Source organism: Neofelis nebulosa, chromosome 4 (assembly GCF_028018385.1).
Source record: "Neofelis nebulosa isolate mNeoNeb1 chromosome 4, mNeoNeb1.pri, whole genome shotgun sequence".
NCBI lineage: Eukaryota > Metazoa > Chordata > Mammalia > Carnivora > Felidae > Neofelis > Neofelis nebulosa.
In genome coordinates, this window is record NC_080785.1 from 95,813,644 (window position 1) to 95,833,216 (window position 19,573).

The 19,573-nt window shown below is 37.2% G+C and overlaps 1 protein-coding gene and 1 long non-coding RNA gene across 5 annotated transcripts in view; one reads left to right on the plus strand and one right to left on the minus strand.

The window, feature by feature from the left end:
- Positions 1–19,573, plus strand: part of CDK13 (cyclin dependent kinase 13) — a 126,573-nt gene that overhangs the window by 57,234 nt on the left and 49,766 nt on the right. The window lies entirely within an intron of this gene.
- The window catches only part of LOC131509593 (uncharacterized), a 32,189-nt gene continuing 14,905 nt past the window's right edge, over positions 2,290–19,573 (minus strand). Inside the window, exons 2-3 of the long non-coding RNA XR_009260593.1 lie at positions 6,349–6,471; positions 2,290–2,603 (exon numbers count right to left, since the gene is read on the minus strand). This is a non-coding gene — a long non-coding RNA (uncharacterized LOC131509593). The remainder of the gene's footprint in view (positions 2,604–6,348; positions 6,472–19,573) is intronic.

Sequence of the window (19,573 nt, forward strand, 5' to 3'; positions counted from 1 at the left end):
TATTTCCATAATTTGGCTGTTGTAGATACAAACATCAGGGTCTGTGTATCCCTTTGAATTAGTATCTTTGTGTTCTTTGGGTAAATACCTAGTAGCACAATTGCTGGGTTTTAGGTATTTCTATTTTCTGGTTTCTTAAAAATGTCTATGTGAGTTTTTAAAAACATTTGGATATTTAATCTTTCTTACTCTGTTCTGTCATGTTCATCGTATATAAAGTTTGTACATATTCTGGGCTTTCCTGTTTTATAGATCCCTTTGGGTGTCCTGCTATCATACATTGTTTTAATTATTGTAATCTTATATTACATTTTAATTTCTGATACATAAAGGTCTCCTCTTCTGTGCTCCTTAAGAAAAGATCTTATTTTTATACATTTAGATGTTCATGAAGTGTGAAAACTTAAAAATGGAGACTTGACTGGAATTATGTTGAGGTTTATTTGGGGAAGAGCAGGAGTTTTTAAAAAACTTGTTCAGTGTATGAAATCATAGGTATATTCATGTAATGCTTGAGACTGAAAATTGGTACAGCTTATTTCATAGAGGAAGGGCATGGTATGATACCTGGCACATACTACATGTTGTATAAGTATTTAATGTTGATATTATATTACAATAATTATTTCTTAAAGTATAATTGTCCTTTAACTCAGCAATTCTGTTTTTAGAAACATAGAAGGAAGTAATCATGACTTTATATAAATATAGCTATGAGAATGTTGTTCACATTATGGCTTATAATAGCAAAACATTAGAATTAATTTAAGTGTCTAACAACTTAAATTGCCTGGGTGGCTCAGTCGGTTAAATGTCCGACTTCGGCTCAGGTCATGATCTCAAAGCTTGTGAGTTGGCGCTCTGCGTTGGGCTCTGTGCTGACAGCTCAGAGCCAGGATGGAGCCTGCTTCGGATTCTGTGTCTCCCTCTCTTTCTGTCCCTCCCCTGCTTGCTTGAGCTCTATCTCAAAAATAAACATTAAAAAAAAAAAAAAAACTTTATATGTCTAACATCAGAAGATGATTGAACAGAACTATGGTGTATTATTACTTTGGAGTACTATGTAGCCATTATAATTGTGTTCAATGATAAGGAAAACTGTTCACTCTATATATTATGAACTGGAAAAAGTTTATAAAGGAGTAGGTAAAGTTTAATCCATATTTTGTATTAAAAACATAGTCTAGGAGCACAAGGAAACCTTTGGGGCTGATGGATGTGTTCATTATGTTAATTGTAGACACAGTCTCACAGGTGTATACCTATGTGAAAACTACTTAAATTGTGTCTTCTAAATATGTACAGTTTATTATTGTCAATTAACACATTGAAACTGAAAAACATTTTTGTTCAGTTAAAGTGTAATAAGCTCAAGGAGAACGATTGAGTTTATTACTTCAGAAATTAAACCAATAGAATATATGAATATATAGAGAGATTTATTTTAAGGAATTGGGTCAGACAATTGTTGAGGCTGGCAAGTCTGAAATTTGTTAAGAGTGGCTAGTAAGCTGGAAATTCTGGCAGGAGTCTGTGTTGCAGACTTGAGTTCAAAAGCATTCTGGAGGCAGAATTTCTTCTTTAAAAGGACCTCAGTCTTTTCTCTTGAGGCCTTCAGATGGTTGGATGAAGCCTACGCACATTATTGAAGGTAATCTGTCCTCAAAGTCTACTGACTTGAGTGTTAATCACATCTAAAAATACCTTCACACAACATCTGGACTGGTATTGACCAAGCAGCTGGGCACTGTAGCCTAGTCAGGGTAACACATCAAATTAACCATCACACTCTATCAGAGTGATTTCAGCAGAGCAACAAAATTCAATTGAAATGGTTTAATCATAATGGGAATGTATTAGCTTGCATAAAAAGTGGTCCAGAGATAGGGCAGGCTTTAGGGTTAATTGATTCAGTGGCTTTCGGATGTCATCAAAGGCTCAAGTTATGCCATCTGCAGTGTCTGTTTTATTCTCACAGTAGGATGGCTTGAAGAGGCAGTTACTCATATCTGGTGAGGGGAGAGCCTGGCTTCGCATGGCTTGCTTTCTTTTTCCTTTCCTTTCCTTTCCTTTCCTTTCCTTTCCTTTCCTTTCCTTTCCTTTCCTTTCCTTTCCTTTCCTTTCCTTTCCTTTTTTTTCTTTTCTTTTCTTTTCTTTTCTTTTCTTTTCTTTTCTTTTCTTTTCTTTTCTTTCTTTTCCTTTCCTTTCCTTTCCTTTCCTTTCCTTTCCTTTCCTTTCCTTTCCTTTCCTTTCCTTTCCTTTCTTTCCTTCCTTCCTTCCTTCCTTCCTTCCTTCCTTCCTTCCTTCCTTCCTTCCTTCCTTCCTTCCTTCCTTCCTTCCTTCCTTTTATTTACTTTTGTGAGAGAGAGAGTGTGAGGGCCGAGACACAGAATCTAAAGCAGTCTCCAGGCCTGAGCTGTCAGCACAGAGCCCTACACAGAGCTCAAACTCATGAACCGCGACATCATGACCTAAGCCAACATTGGATGCTTGACTGAGCCACCCAGACGCTCCTTCCCACGCATTTCTGAAGTCTCTTAGGGCCCCTCATCAGTGCCTCAGTAGGCCCAAATCTTCTGTGCCTGCACATCTGTTAAGTTAAGCTGTTAAGTTAACATAGAATGTACTGTAATTAGAATATGATGAAAAGAAAACAAACTAAGCAAAATACCACTTTCAGTACTCAGGACCTTATTGGGAGGGAGGGAGATAGCTGACTTGGGCAGAGACTGATTCTTGGCTTTACATGAAATCTGAAGATGCTACAGTATTACAAAAGAAGATTGAGAAATATGTATTGTGTTATGCAAGTGAAGGTTATGCAGACTTTTTCTTTTTCGGTTAGTCTGTGTCCCTAGGACAGGTGGGAATTGGCAGCCAAAATAGTCATGAAGTTAATGGAATTACTGACTTTTTATTTTAGGATATGGAAAGTTGCATTGATACTGTCTTTTTATGTTCTGACTTTAAGTGTTTTATTTTAGTTAATGTAGTAATTATTTCCTGACTGTTGGCTCCTATTACTGGGCTTGTTCATTAGGGCTTATGTTCATTTCACTCTTGGGTTTTTAGGTACCAGACTTTTAATTTGGGGATTTGGGGTCATTTTTGCATATAATTGGATTTTCTAGCAAATGTTATGTAATCATAAGATTTGTCCATTATCACAGATATTTGGGGTAACAATTGAATGCGTTTTGCATTTCTCGGCTTTTTTGTTCTTTGTTTCTGGGTTTAACTGAGTTTTCTGAAAGTGAATTGGAATTTTACAGTTTGTTCTAGATTTAATATAACCAGTAAACTTTTAAAAAGTTCAGATTCTCCTGTCATCTCATGTTATTTATGCAGCAGCCACTTGGCCAACTTGGATTCCCTACACACTATTAATCTTCATTTTAAAGCTGTTCACTCTCCCCCAACGTATTGAGTTGCATAAGAAAGACTGGACTGGCATCAGCTGTCCCTAAAATGTTACGTGATTGTATTTGTCCCAGAATGTAATTGAGGTTGCATAGACTTCTCACCGTACATCCAACTCTTACAGCAGAAGCTGCATTAAATGATGGCAGTTTAATGGAGCACTCATGATTAAGTGTAAATAAAGGTACATGATTAAGGTAAATAAAAATTGCTTAAACATGGGGATCCTGGGTGGCTGAGTTGGCTAACCATCCAACTTTGGCTTAGGTCATGATCTCACAGTTTGTGAGTTCAAGCCTCGCATCGGGCTCTGTGCTGACAGCTCAGAGCCTGGAGCCTGCTTCGGATTCTGTCTCCTCCTCTCTCTGACCCTCCCCACTTGTGCTCTCTCTCTCAGAAATAAATAAATGAAAAAAAATTGCTGAAACGTAACAAATATACTTTTAAGGGAGTGACAATATGGCTGTGGGTAAAATAGGTTGTAGGTAAAGTTTTAATTTTTTTAAAGGTTTTTTTTTTTTTCTTTTTAAGTTTATTTATTTTGCGTGAGCAGAAGAGGGGCAGAGAGAGAGGCAGAGAGAATCTCAAGCAGGAAACTGAACCACCCAGGCTCCCCTTTAGGTAAAATTTTTTAAAAACAGGACAACTTTGGAAGATAAGGTTACTTTAAACATACTGAAAAGTTACAAATTATGAAGTTATAAATTAATCTGAAATTCCCAAAGAGCAGTTAATGTGCTAGTCTTTTGAAATGACAATTTTGACTGTGAATTCTGGATAATTCGTTTTGAAGTGATCAAAAAATGAATTTTGAAAACCCCACTAAAAAAGTAAAGCCAAAAAAAAGCAAAAAAAAAGTAGAGCCAAAAATACTTTTTTGAAAATTAATTAGAAATTAATGAGAGAATTAATTTAACAAATTTGAAAAATGTAGTGTTTTATTTAATTAAAAAAAAATAATGCTTGCTGTGGGCCAGGCACTTTCCTGAGCAATTTACAAATATTAACTCAAAACTTATAGAAAGCTTATGAAAGTAATTGAAGAAGACACAAAAAAATGGAAAAAGATTCCATGCTCCTGGATAGGAAGAACAAATATTGTTAAAATGTCAATACTACCCAAAGCAATCTACATATTCAATGCAATCCACATGAAAATTACAACAGCATTCCTCACAGAGCTAGAACAAATAATCCTAAAATTTGTATGGAACCAGAAAAGACCCCGAATAGCCAAAGCAATCTTGAAAAAGAAAACCAAAGCAGGAGGCATCACAATCCCAGACTTCAAACTATACTACAAAGCTGTAATCATCAAGACAGAACAAAATAGAGAACCCAGAAATGGACCCACAAACGTATGGCCAACTAATCTTTGACAAAGCAGGAAAGAATATCCAATGGAATGAAGACAGTCTCTTCAGCAAGTGGTGCTGGGAAAACCGGACAGCAACATGCAGAAAAATGAACCTGGACCACACACCATACACAAAAATAAACTCAAAATGGATGAAAGACCTCAATGTAAGACAGGAAGCCATCAAAATCCTTGAGGAGAAAAACCTCTTTGATCTTGGTCGCAGCAACTTCTTACTCAAACCATGTCTGGAGGCAAGGGAAACAAAAGCAAAAATGAACTACTGGGACCTCATCAAAATAAAAAGCTTCTGCATAGCAAAGGAAATAATCAGCAAAACTAAAAAGGCAACTGACAGAATGGAAGAAGATATTTGTAAATGACATATCAGGTAAAGGGTTAGTATCCAAAATCTATAAAGAACTTAACCAAACTCAACACCCAAAAAACAAATAAGCCAGTGAAGAAATGGGCAAAAGATATGAATAGACACTTCTTCAAAGAAGACCTCCAGATGGCCAACCGACGCATGAAAAAATGCTCCACATCACTCATCATCAGGGAAATACAGATCAAAACCACAATGAGATACCACCTCACACCTGTCAGAATGGCTAACATTAACAACTCAGGCAGCAACAGGTGTTGGCGAGGATGCAGAGAAAGAGGATCTCTTTTGCATTGTTGGTGGGAATGCAGGGTGGTGCAGCCACTCTGGAAAAACAGTATGGAGGTTCCTCAAAAAAACATAAATAGAACTACCCTATGATCCAGCAATTGCACTACTAGGCATTTATCCAAGGGATACAGGTGTGCTGTTTCGAAGGGACACATTCACCCCCATGTCTATAGCAGCACTATCAACCATAGCCAAAGTATGGAAAGAGCCCAAATGTCCATCAATGGATGAATGGATAAAGAAGATGTGGTATATATATACAATGGAGTATTACTCGGCAATCAAAAAGAATGAAATCTTGCATTTGCAACCACGTGGGTAGAACTGGAGGGTATTATGCTAAGTGAAATTAATCAGAAAAAGACAAACATCATATGACTTCACTCATGTGAGGACTCTAAGAGACAAAACAGATGGACATAAGGGTAGGGAAACAAAAATATAAAAACCGGGAGGGGGACAAAATAGAAGAGACTCATAAATATGGAGAACAAACTGAAGGTTGTTGGAGGGGTTGTGGGTGGGGGGGATGGGCTAAATGGGTAAAGGACACTAAAGAATCTACTCCAGAAATCATTGTTGCATTATATGCTAACAAATTTGGATGTAAATTTAAAAAAATAAAAAATAAAACAAGTTAAAATATTAACTCGTTTAATCCTCATAAAAAATCTGTGAGGAATAGAGAAGGAAATGAGATGTAAAAACATCAGAACCACTCTTAAATACACATACCTGGTATATGAAAAATAGTGACTAGAAATACTCTTTTTCAAGTGGACATTTCAGTTTGTTTGATTTTAATAGGATGTAGAAAATCTGACTTTGATGTATCACAGTATTTTTGTGGGAAAATGCATTAGAAATACAAATATTAAGGCCAAGTACACACCTGTTTCCTGCCATTCTCAGCTGTGGTGGCATTCAATGGATTTCTCCTCTTTTCTGCTCCTTTCACATGGTGGGAGCACGTTTCCTAACCCCACTCACTGTCACTGGTAGTGACCTTGGAGGCCTGAAATGAGAAATGGAGACCTTCAGGTGACAAGCCAGGAGCTCTCAGGTTTTCAGAATTGGAAGCTTTTGGGCTTTTTTTTTGTGATAGAAAAATCTCTGGATTTGAGGTATTAGGTTTCAGGCAGGCACAGTCATCAAACCTCTCTCTTTCTGCCATTTCAGGAATTGATCTGTTTCTCTTTTTATTGCTACTGACCGCCACTCTTGGTCACAACTTCGTGTAATGTGCATATATCTGTTGTTAAGTTTTCTGCCGCTAATACCAATGAGAAGCAGAGGAGGATAGCTTTCTTCCTTCTCTGCCAGTACTTAACACCCAAACCCTTTTCCCCAGACACATTTTCCTCTTTGGCCTGTGGGAAATGCAGAGATAAGAAAGTGACTGGGTAATGTATTTACTGAATGCCGAAATAAAATTGTCTGGATACTTTTTTTTTTTTTTTTTTTTTTTAACATTTTTTAATTTATTTTTGGGACAGAGAGAGACATAGCATGAACGGGGGAGGGGCAGAGAGAGAGGGAGACACAGAATCGGAAACAGGCTCCAGGCTCTGAGCCATCAGCCCAGAGCCTGACGCGGGGCTCGAACTCACGGACAGCGAGATCGTGACCTGGCTGAAGTCGGACGCTTAACCGACTGCGCCACCCAGGCGCCCCTGTCTGGATACTTTTTGAAGAAATTACTTAACAAGTATTTGTTGAGTACTTGTTATATGCTTTACATTGTTCTAGATGCTAGGTATAGGCAGTACATTTGATAGACAAGTTTTCTACCTTTTGGTGCTTAACATTCTAATTGAATAAGACTGGCTGTCTTGGATATTCTATTGTAAGACCTGAGGATTGGGGTTGGGCTGGGGAGGATTTAAGGGAATAGGGAAATGAAGTTGCTTTTTTCTCCTCCAACTTGGACAGAATACAGAGTCAAAGGAGAGTTTAGGAATATCCCCATCCATCCTCAGTGATACTGTATGGTTTGGGATGCTGATGTTAAGTGGTTAATGTAGCATCATGTTTTCTAGCAATTACGGATTAAAGGCAAAGATGACTACAAGAAGAAATGTTTTTACTTTCTTTTTCTTTCCTTGCAGATTTCAGGCAGAAATGTTTTTGAATTTATATAAATGTCTTAAAAATGTATACATTCCAAATATTGAGACTATGATTCTTTTCCTTGTTTTCTTAAGTAAAGACAATGCAGTTTTGGCAGTCCTTAGTTTTACAGTGAGAACTGTTAAAGCATGTCCATTAAGCATTTCCTTCCTTGATTATTTCTGATGTTGAATTTGAGAAAACAGAGTTGTAATGCAGCTTATACTTTGTTTTTACAGGGTGAGAATTCTCTGCCTCCACTTCTGACTTTCCATGCACTCACCTCACTCTGTACCCATTTTGCTCTTTGAAGTAATGTTTCTTCCTGCTTAAGGCTGATTCCTTCTTGTTCCTAGGATCTTGGTTGTGTGTTATCTCTTCTGTATTTCGTCCTCTTCCCTCTTTTCTGGCTCCTTACTTTCAGGACTAAACCTACTCAAATCTCTTCTGTCTTGAACAAAACAAAAATCTTTCTCTGATTTGAGTCTACTTATGACTCCATTACTCTTGTTCCTTTCCATTGTTGCCAGACATTTGGAAAGAGTAATGAACAATTGTTGTCTGTATTTCTCACTTTTTCAATCACACATTCATCTGAATTTTCCTACTACTTTATTAAGATAACGTCATTAATGATCTCTTGCCAAACCAGTGGTAATTTTTCAGTTTTTCTTTATATGGGCAGTATTTACTGTTGACTTGTTTCTTAAATGTCTTCTTGCCTTTTCTGAAAAAGCTCTTGTCAGATTTGTTTTCTTCTTCTCTGACTGTGGCTTCATGGCCTTGATCATTGGCCCCTTCTTTGCCTGATACTTAAATGTTGGTGTTAAGTCCTTGGTGGTCTTCTCTTAATTCTCAGATACTCTCATTGGCTAAGGCTATTACCATCATTGGCTCTGTTCTGTTACCTTGTAAAAATTTTCTAGACCTGAGCTCCGTACAGTTACAACTGTTCACTAGATGTCTCCATATTGACATTTCACAAGGGTTTCTCAAACTGAGCATACTCCTTGCTTCTGTCAGCCTGCTTGCTCCTAGCCCTGATTTTAAACCCAGGTTAAAATGTTTCTTCTCGATTCCCTAATCAGGATACCACTGCATTTTAAGCTTGTCAGTTACAGCACTATAGTATTTTTATTTACTTAACATCTGCAGTGCTACCTTATTAGGCTCTTGATGTCAGCAGCTCTTAGTCATATCTGTACTTATAAGCCATAAACTTCTGTTGACTGTTCTATCGAAAAATGTCTCACAAAGGTAAAATTCTGAAATAATTGATACATTTACAAAACATATGTGATCTCAAAAATAATATAAATTAGAATTTACAAGTGGAAACTTGTAATTTTGGGTTCAAATTCACCATTCCTATACCTTGTGTTTGCTTCCAGTATTACTGTATTTGCCTTGAACAGGCAGGATCTAGGCTTAATATACTAGATGATTTTTAGAATGGCTAGTTGAAAGTAGATTGGTCTTTCACATTCTTTTCTTTTTTTAATTTTTTTTTGATTTTTTAATTTATTTTGAGACAGAGACAGCACAATTGGGAGAGGGGCAGAGAGAGAGACCAAGAGAATCCCATGGAGGCTCTGTTCTGCCAGCGCAGAGCCTAATGTGAGGCTCGAACCCATGAAGCCGTGAGATTACGACCTGAGCTGAAACCAAGAGTTGGATAACCAGCTGAGCCACCCAGGCACCCTAGAATGCTTTTTCTGTTTGCATTGTTTATTATGGTAATTAGTTAACAGCATGGTAACCTTCCATGTTCAAAAATAAGGCAATCTCGAACAGAGTGGTTGGTCTATTTATTTAAGAAATCTGTTTCTTTTGGGGCGCCTGAGTGGCTCAGTCGGTTAAGCATCCAACTTCGGCTCACATGACCTCACAGTTCATGGGTTCAACAGCACAGAGCTTGGAGCCTGCTTCAGATTCTGTGTCTCCCTCTCTTTCTGCCCCTCCCTCACTTGTGCTCACTCTCTTTCTCTCTCAAAAATAAATAACAATTAAAAAAAAAAAAGACGTCTTTGGCTCAGGTCATGATCTCATGTTTTGTGAGATTGAGCCCCATGTCAGGCTCCGTGCTGAGTGTAGAGCCTGCTTGGGATTCTCCCTCTCTGCCCCTCCACCACTTGCACTCTCACTCTCTCTCAAAATAAATAAATAAACATTAAAACACCACATTTTTATAAATTATGTTAGGCGTGAGTTTACCTTTCCATATATTTTGGTCATGGGTGAAATACTATATTTGAATTAGTACTAAGTGGACAGTTGATTTTCACATAAGTCAGTGTGCTAGTGAATTTATTGTTCATTTTTTGGATGTATTCCTCCCCTTCCCTACCTTTTTGCCATGTTTTTAATAATACAATAAAATATTTTCTCTTTGCTAATCATGATCTTTTTTTTTTAATGTGAGGGAGAGTGCAAGCAGGGGAGGGGCAGAGAGAGAGGGAGACACAGAATCTGAAGCAGGTTCCAGGCTCTAGGCTCTGAGTTGTCAGCACAGAGCCCAATGCGGGGTTTGAACTCATTAACCATGAGATCATGACCTGGGCCAAAGTTAGACGCTTAATTACTGAGCCACCTGGGCGTCCCATCCTTGCCAATTATTTTTAATAATATTTTATTTATTTAAAATACCCCAAAATATAATTGTAATTATAACATGTAATGATTATTTAAAAATTATTGAGATGTTTTACATGTTTTTGTACTAAGTCTTCAAAATCTATAGCACATCTCATCTCATTGGGTCTAGCCACATTTCAGGTGCTTCAAAGGCAATTGTGACTCATGCGTTGTGAATGGAGAGCGTAGTCCTAGAATATAGCTTGATAGTGGCTCTACTTTGAGGTTGATAATTGTATTTGATGTGTTTTGGAGTCTCCTACTGCCCATTTACCCCATTTCCTATATACTTCCTGTAACAGCTGTGGACTTTTTGTTTTTGAGGATCCACCTTTTATCTATTCTCGGTTGGTCTAGCAGTAGAGCTTACTCCACTTGCAGCGCCTTAGGGGCACATCACTGGCCAGTTAGAGTAAGGTCTTCCTGTGTATGAGGTTGAGATTTATTCCAAGATTTCATGCATAGAGTGAGGTTCTCTCACCTGTGCGGTGTAAGCTTGAGAGCAAGAAGGAACTGTTGTTGCAGCAGCCACCTTGTGACAGTATAGGTTCTTAGTTTAAGGCCAGCACTGAGATGTAGAGGAGACTAGACTCTTGGTGTAGGATTTTGAAAACTCCGTTTCACTCTATACCCAAAACAAAGAATGTTTAGGAGATTGATAAATCAACTTTTTTGTTCAGGTCAGTATACTTTGACTCTTGTAGGTGTGGATTAGGGAGGTCTATCTTAAAATATCCTGTGGTCTTAGAATGTCCTAGTAGCACAGGATTGTTCTGGGATTGACTGGAGGGTTTCCACCAAATATAATTCAGGTTAAGTTGTGATTCCTAGGCCTCAAATGCTTGACTTTACCCCTTATAAAGGGTTGTTCCTGACCTTCTGGTGGGGCTGACATTTAAGTACTCAGCCTAATTACAATGAACAGTAATGATTCAAATGTCTGTTCAGTGAAGGGAATCAGAAATGCAAGTAACACGTAATTTATTCCCCCCAATTTATTTGTTCTCCGTTTTGCATTTTATTGCTTTTGCCTGTGAGTGTAGAGCTTATTGTGATCAGTTTTTACTGAATTTAAAATCTCTTGTATCTTAAGGACTTTTAACTATAAATTCTTTATTATTTTAATGTTCTTTTGAAAGAGTTCCTCTGTAATGAGTATAAAAGTAAAAATTAGTTTATCATAATCTTTGAAATAATGCAAATATAGATAAAGAAAAAACTTAATTTCCTGGTTTTTTTTCTTGATACTTTTTTCCTAATCCAGGGTTAACAGCCTGTTATATATCTTTCAAGACCTTTGTGTCTTGGAATGGAAATAGAAATAGAAATAGAAATAATAGAAATGTAGATTTTTTAAGTTTATTTATTTTGAGAGAGAGCACATGCAAGGGAGGGAGAAGGAAGGGAGAGAATCCCAAGTAGGCTCCGTGCTGGCGGCACAGAGCCTGTCGTGGGGCTCAATCTCACAAACTGTGAGATCATGAGCTGACTCAAAATCATGAGTCTGATGCTTAATCGACTGAGCCACCCAAGTGCCCCTAGAAATATTTATTTATTTATTTATTTATTTATTTATTTATTTATTTATTTAATTTTTTCAACGTTTTTTATTTATTTTTTTTGGAACAGAGAGAGACAGAGCATGAACGGGGGAGGGGCAGAGAGAGAGGGAGACACAGAATCGGAAACAGGCTCCAGGCTCCAAGCCATCAGCCCAGAGCCTGACGCGGGGCTCGAACTCATGGACCACGAGATCGTGACCTGGCTGAAGTCGGACGCTTAACCGACTGCGCCACCCAGGCGCCCCTAGAAATATATATTTAAATATATATGTTGAGAGAGAGAGAGTCAGAGAGACAGTCAAGCAGAGAGAGACAGAATCCAACAGTTTGATAGAGTTTGAGACAAACTGATAGGAACACAGAGAAAGAAAGACAGGGGCACAGAAAGTCCCCCAGACACAGAGAATCTGACAGAGTATTTACACTGTCTTAAAAATCCCCTGTATTCACTTGTTCATATCCACATTTAAATTCTTTGGCAAATACTGTTTGTTTCTTACTATCTCCCTAGTTTTACATTTTCCAGAATGTCATTATAATTGGAAAAATAACAGTATGTAGCCTTTTCAGATTGGTTCCTTTCACTTAAATAATACACTTAAGTTTGCTCCATGGATTTCCATGGTTTTCATGCATCATTTCTTTTTAGTGCTAATTAATATTCCATTGGCTGGATGTACCCCATTTATCCATTCACCTACTGAAGGACATGCTGGGTTTGGATTATTGGGTTTGGATGCTTGGGTTTGAATAAAGCTGCTGTAAACATTCACATGCAGGTTTCTGTTTGGATATATGTTTGTAGCTTCTTTGGCTAAATATCAAGGGGCATGAGTACTGGGTCATATAGGAAGAATGTATTTGGTTTTCTGAGAAACTTTCAAATGGTCTTCAGAAGTGACTTTACCATTTTGTGTTTCCATTAAGTAATAAATGATGAGAGGTCTGCTGTTTCATAGCCTCACCAGCATTTGGTGTTGTCAATGTTTTGGATTTTTGCCATTCTAGTAGGTGTGTATGGTATCCCATTGTTGTTTCAGTTTGCCATTCTTTTTTATATTTATTTATTTTGGGGGAAAGCACAAGTGGGTGAGGGGCAGAGAGAGGAGGACTGCGCATCTGAAGGTGGGCTCTGTGCTGACAGGCTGACAGCAGGGAGCCCCATGTGGCTTGAACTCACAAACCTCAAAATCATACCTGAGCCACCCAGGTGGCCCTCAGTTTGCTCTTCTTTAATGAAGTATGATGTTGAGAATCTTTCCATATGCTTATGTGCCACCTGTTTGTGGGGTATTTTGGGTTTTTTTTCTCCTTGGTGAGGTATCTGTTCAGATCTTGTGCCCATGTTTTAATTGGGCTGTTTGTTTTCTTAGTGTTGAATTAAACAACTTTTTGTACATGGCTGTATACCAGTCCTTTCTCAGATACGTTTATTAAGATTTTCTTCCAGTCTGTGGCTTGCCTTTTCATTCTTCTAAGGGGGTCTTCCACAGAGCTGAAGTTTTTAATTTTAGTGAAGTCCAACTCTTTTTCCTTAACACCATTTCTTCTTTCACAGATTGTAAATTTGGTGGTACATCCAAAAAGCCTTTGTCAAACTCAGGGTCACCTGGATATTCTCCTGTGTTATCTTCTAGGAGCTTTATAGTTTTACATTTTACCCTTAGGTCTATGATCCATTTTAAGTTAATTTTTGTGAAGCATGTAGTATCTGTATCTAGATTCTTTCAGTTTTTTGTGGGTTTTCTTTCTTCTTTTTCTTTTTTGGCATGCATGCCAGTGCCTATTTATTCCAGCAGCATTTGTTGAAGACTGTCCTTTCACTATTGAGGTGCCTTTGCTCTGTTGCTGAAGATCAGTTGACTGTTTTTTAAGGGTCTATTTCTGGGCTCTCTATTCTGCTATTCCGTTCCATTGGTCTACTTGCCTATTCTTTTGCAAATACCACATTGTATTGAGTATTGTAGCTTATAGTGAGGTTAGATAGTGTTAGTCCTCTAACTTGATTCTTCTACTGTGTTGCTCTTCTAGGAATTTTGCCTCTCCGTATGAACTTTAGAATCATTTTGCCAATATTCATAAAATAACTTGTTAGGATTTTTATTAGGATTGCAATAAATGCATAGATCTGGTTGGGAAGAAATATCTTTACAATATTATGTCTTCACTCCATGTACATGGACTGTCTCCATTGATTTAGATTTTTGCTTTTTCATCAGGGTTTGTAGTTTTTCTGGTACATATTTTGTTAGATTTATAACTTAAATATTTAATTATTTTTGTTCTTAACGTGAATAGTATAATGTTTTTAATTTCGAATTCAGTTGTTCACTGCTGGTATATAAGAAAGCAGTTAACTTTGTACATCAATTTTGTATCTTGCAACCTTGTTACAATTGCTTATTAGTTGCCTGACTTTTTTTGGTAATTCTTTGGGATTTTCTACACAGACAATAATGCACATTTTATTTTTTCTTTCTAATAATGCCGTTTATTTCTTTTTCTTGTCTCACTGCATTAATTAGGTCTTACAGTACGACGAGTAGAAGTGATAAGAGGGGATATCCGTGGTTTATTCTTGCTATCAGTGGGAGATCTCTCACCATTTAAGAATGATGTTAGCTGCAGGTTTTTGTAGAAACTTTTGTAGAGGAAGTTTACTGAGTTTTGTTTTGTTTGTTTTGTTTTGTTTAATCATGAATGAGTGCTGGATTTTGTCAGATGCTTTTTCCTGCATCTGTTGCTATGATCAGATAATTTTTTTTTGTTGTTAGCCTTGATGTCATGGGTTACACTGACTAATTGTTGAATGATGAACCTGGTTTTCATACCTGAACTAAATCCCACTTGGTCATGGTGTATATTTTTTATATATACATTGTTGGATTTGATTTGCTTATATTTGGTGAGGATTCTTACATATGTGTTCATGAGAGATATTGGCTGTAGTTTTTATTTCTTGTGGTGACTTTAGTTTTGGTATTAGAGTAATGCTGGCCTTATAAAATGAGTTAGGAAGTAGTCTGTCTCCCTATATTTTCTGGAAGAGATTGTAGAGAATTGATATAATGTCCTTCTTAAAATTTTTGGTAAAATGCACCAGTAAGCCCATCTGGGCCTGATGCTTTTGGTCTTGGAAAGTTATTAATTATTAGTTCATTTTCTTTAATAGATATAGGCCTATTATTTTTCCTTTTGTGAGTTTTGGTACATTGTGTCTTCCAAGGCATTGGTTCATTTCATCTATATTATCAAATTTGTGGGCAGAGTTGTTCATATATTCCTTTACTGTCTTTAAAATGTTTTTGAGAGAAATAGTGATGTTTCCTCTTTCATTTCTGAGATTTGTAATTTGTACATATTCTCTTTTTTCCCCTAATTAACCTGGCTAGAGGTTTACTAATTTTATTTGATCTTTTCAAAGAATCAGCTTTTAATTTCACTGATTTCTATTCTAATTTTTATTATTTCTCTTTTGCTTACTTTGACTTTAATTTGCCTTTTTTCTAGTTTCCTAGAAAGATGGATGCTTAGGTTACTGATTTTAGGTCTTTTCAAATACATGCATTCAGTGATGTAATTTTTCTCTAAGCAGTACCTTTGCTTTCTGAGGAGAAATTTGATATAATTTTTATCTTTGCTACTCTGTAGGTGAGTTTCCCCCTCCCTCTGGCTTCTTTCAAGATTTTTCTTTCTTTCTTTCTTTATTTTATTTTATTTTATTTTTTGATTCTCAGTAGTTTGAATGTGATATACCTAGATGTAGTTGTTTTGTATTTGTCTTCCTGGGTATTCTTTGAGTTTCCTAGATCAGTGGTTTGGATTTATCATTAATTTGGGGGAGATTTCAGCCATTATTACTTGAGATTTTTTGTTTTCCTTCCTCTCTTTTTTCTGTTCCTAGTATTCTCTTTACATGTGTGTTAACACCTTTTGTACTTGTCCCACATTTTTTGAGTATTTTGTATTGTTCTGCATTTTTTTTTTTTCAGCTCAGTTTTGGAAGTTTCTTTTGATATCTTCAAGCTCAGTGATTTTTTGCTTGGCCATGTCCCATATATTGATTACCCATCAAAGGCATTCTTCATTTTTGTTACAGTGTTTTTTTATTTTTAGTACTTCCTATTCATTCTCTTTTAGAACTTCTATTTCTCTGCTTACAATACCCATTTGTTCTTGCTTGTTGTCTACTTTTCCCATTAGAGCCCTTAGAATATTAATTATAGTTTTTAAAATTCCTTGTGTGATAATTCTAGTTTTTCTGCTATATCTGAATGTGACTCTGATGTTTGCATTTTCTCTTCAGATTGTGTTATAAAATACTGTATGATATTTAGTTGAAAACCAGATGCACAATGTATTGGATAAAAGTAACTGAGGTAAATTGGCTTTTAGTGTATGGTTTATATTTATCTGCCTAGTGGCTAGGCTGTGCTTTTTGTTTGCTGAAGCTGTGTCAGAGGCTAAGCTCTCCCCTCTTGTCTTTTGGGTTCCTTGGAGACTTCTTAAATAATATCTGGGATGTGCAGTTCTTTAAGTTGTATTCCCTTGTTACTATACAGAAGCCCTATTTATACGGTGGTAAGTTATGGGGGGAGGAAAAGTATTCTGTACTTCTATGATTCGGTCTGTTTTTTAGTAAGCCTGTATCCTTGGGCTGTGTCCTTCAGAAGTGTTTCTCAGTTTTCTTATATTTTTCCCCCTTAAGTGAGGCAGGAATACTAAAGGATGCTGCAGTTGAGTATTTCCTTCCTCTAAGTGAAAGGCTAGAGTGTTGTGGAGATGGGATTTTATTTTTTTTCTGCCAGATCAGTAAGGCTCTCGTGGAACCCCAGTCAGTTAGTCTCTGTTAATATAATTTCTCTTGAGAGCAGGCTGTGTTAAGAACAGAATGCTCTGAGTGTATTTGATCATGACTGTTTTCCCCCACCCCTTGCTAGAAGCACAGTATAATTTTTTTGTGATCTTCGATGTGATAACCTGGTAGGTTTCCTGAAGGGAAAACTTGCAGAAGTATGGGAACCTATGTAAGGCTGGATCCCCTGGAGTTTTTAACTGTTAGACTTGTTCGTGTGGAGTATCCAGCCATTTGTCAACTACATTTTGGGCTTTCCTACCCTGATAATAGTTTCTATGGAGATTTCTGTTCCTGGGTTTCTGCTCTGGTGAGTTGACTCTCTTTATCCACCTGTCTCCTTTGCTAATTTGGGGGGCAGTGGTTTGCTCTGTGACCCTTAATTCTCTGATCTAAGAAGAGTTGTTGATTTTCAGTTTATTCTCCTATTTTCTTGTTGTAACAATGGGATTGGTAACTTCCAAATTCCATACATGTCAGACCAGAATCAGGAACACCTGGTGTTAATTGCTTTTTTACTATGTATTTTACTTTTCTTATTAAAGAATAAAACATACCTCTAGGTGATAAAATTTTTTTTTTTTTTTAATTTTTTTTTTTTTCAACGTTTTTTATTTTTATTTTTGGGACAGAGAGAAACAGAGCATGAACGGGGGAGGGGCAGAGAGAGAGAGGGAGACACAGAATCGGAAACAGGCTCCAGGCTCCGAGCCATCAGCCCAGAGCCTGATGCGGGGCTCGAACTCGCGGACCGGACCGCGAGATCGTGACCTGGCTGAAGTCGGACGCTTAACCGACTGCGCCACCCAGGCGCCCCGGTGATAAAATTTTTTTGACACAGCTGCATGATGTGCCACAGTGTGGATATGTACAGTTTTATTCAGTCAGTTCTTTATGGGCATTCAATATTTCCCATCATTTTTTGCATTACAAACAGTTCTGCTAGAAATGTTCTTATGGGGTACCTGGATGGCTCAGTCAGTTAAGCGTCTGACTCTTGATTTCGGCGCAGGTCTTGATCTCATGGCTCATGAGATCTAGCCCTACATCAGTTTATGAGATCGAGCCCCGCATTGGGCTCTGGGCTGACAGTGTGGAGCCTGCTTGGGATTCTCTCTCTCTCTGTCTCTCTGTCTCTCTCTGTCCCTCCCCTGCGCACACTCTCTGTCTCTCTCAATCTCTCTCTAAAATAAACATTTTTTTTTTTAAAGTCCTTATTCATGTGTAAGTATACATGTATACTTGCATACTGGCGCTATTATTTCCTTTGATTTACTCCCAAATGTGGGATAGCTAAGTCAACAGACATTGTAGTTTTAATTAGTAGGTAATCAGGTTACTTTGCTAAAAAGTTGTAGTGTATGAGTTTCCTTTCATTTGAAAATCACTGGAGGGGGTGCCTGCGTGGCTCAGTTGGTTAAGCATCTGACTCTTGGTTTTGGCTCAGGTCTCACGATCTCATGGTTTTGTGGGTTCGAGCCCCACTTTGGGCTTTGCACTGGGAGCCTGGAGCCTGCTTGGGATACTCTGTCTCCGTCTCTCTGATCCTCCCCCACTTGCACTGTCTCTGTTTCTCTTACATAAATAAACTTAGGAAGAAAGAAAGAAAGAAAAAGAAAGAAAGAAAGAAGGAAGGAAGGAAGGAAGGAAGGAAGGAAGGAAGGAAGGAAGGAGGAAGGAAGGAAGGAAGGAAGGAAGGAAGGAAGGAAGGAAGGAAGGAAGGAAGGAATTGCTGAATATTGTCAGTCTGATAGGTAAAAATGGTATCTCATTGTTTCTTTGATTAGTACTTTCCTGATTACTAGTGAGGTATGGAGCATCTTATTACCATTTTGATTTCCCACATGCATTCTTTGTGACATTGCCATTTCTTTCAGTTGGGTTGTTCTTTCCTTAACAAATTGTATATTAGACATAGTTGTTAGTATATTTAAAAATTTACTGTTTGTGTTCCTCGTAGAAAAGTCAGAAAATGGCAGCAAAAGAAGAAAGTAAAAATCACCCATCTGCTCACACAGAGATAAACTGCTCTTAGAATTTTGATATTGGACATTTTTCTAACCATATGTATGTATATAAATTCCTACCAAAATGAAAGTTTACTTGGCATGCTATATTATAAAAAATATTATTACATACGATTTTACTAATGTTTCAATACAATGTAAGGAAAAATAACATGCAGTAGAAAAAAAAATTTTTTTTTTAATTTTTTTTTTTTAATGTTTATTTTTGAGATAGAGACAGAGCATGAACGGGGGAGGGTCAGAGAGAGAGGGAGACACAGAATCCGAAGCAGGCTCCAGGCTCTGAGCTGTCAGCACAGAGCCTGATGCAGGGCTCGAACTCAGGGATCGCGAGATCATGACCTGAGCCGAAGTCGGACGCTTAACTGACTGAGCCACCCAGGCGCCCCGAAAAAAAAATTTTTTTAATGCATTTTGTGGGGTGCCCAGCTAGCTCAGTCAGTGCAGTGTATGACTCTTGATTTTGAGATTGTGGGTTTGGGCCCCACACTGAGTGTAAAGATTACTTAAAAATAAAATATTTAAAAATAAATTTTAAAAATAAAAATAAATGCTTATGACTTACTAAATTGATTTCATGATCCAGTTTGAAAGTTGGAACTTTTGAAACATTTTGATATGGGAACATTCTATCCCTTAATTCAGGATAACTTGAAAACCTACTGAAATTTTTATTTATTCATTTTTGTTGCACACATTTAAAACAATTCAGTATTAGTGAAATAGTATTATTGAACTACTCAAACATACTTAAGACAGTATGATGAAACCCATTGTTGCCATTTCTCACATTTAGCCATTATCACATTTTGCTAATCTTGTTTCATTTCTCTCCCCACCTGTTTTTATTATGCCTGGATTATTTTTAAGTGAGTCTTAGGCATCATATTGTAAACATAAATACTTGATTAATCCTCCGCCTATAGTATA